The sequence below is a fragment of the Aplysia californica genome, unplaced genomic scaffold, assembly GCF_000002075.1.
Source record: "Aplysia californica isolate F4 #8 unplaced genomic scaffold, AplCal3.0 scaffold00306, whole genome shotgun sequence".
In the NCBI taxonomy this organism is placed as follows: domain Eukaryota; kingdom Metazoa; phylum Mollusca; class Gastropoda; order Aplysiida; family Aplysiidae; genus Aplysia; species Aplysia californica.
Window position 1 is genome coordinate 93,441 of NW_004797576.1, and position 333 is coordinate 93,773.

Below are 333 nucleotides of genomic sequence, written 5' to 3' on the forward strand. Positions count from 1 at the left end.
CCCCCGGGTCTGTACTGTTTGAACCCCCCCACCCTTGTCATTACTTCCGTGTTGCCAGTGTACCAGGACTTTCCATTTGGTTATCTCTCCTCCATTGCTAATGTGTCCTCGCTGTGATCACAGGAGAGATGTGTCCTTAGGATGTGTCTTTTCTGTGTACACAGACTAGATGTGTCTTTTCTGTGAACACAGACTGGGTGTGTCTTTTCTGTGAACACAGACTAGATGTGTCTTTTCTGTGAACACAGGCCAGATGTGTCTTTTCTGTGAACACAGACTAGATGTGTCTTTTCTGTGAACACAGACTAGATGTTTCTTTTCTGTGAACACAGA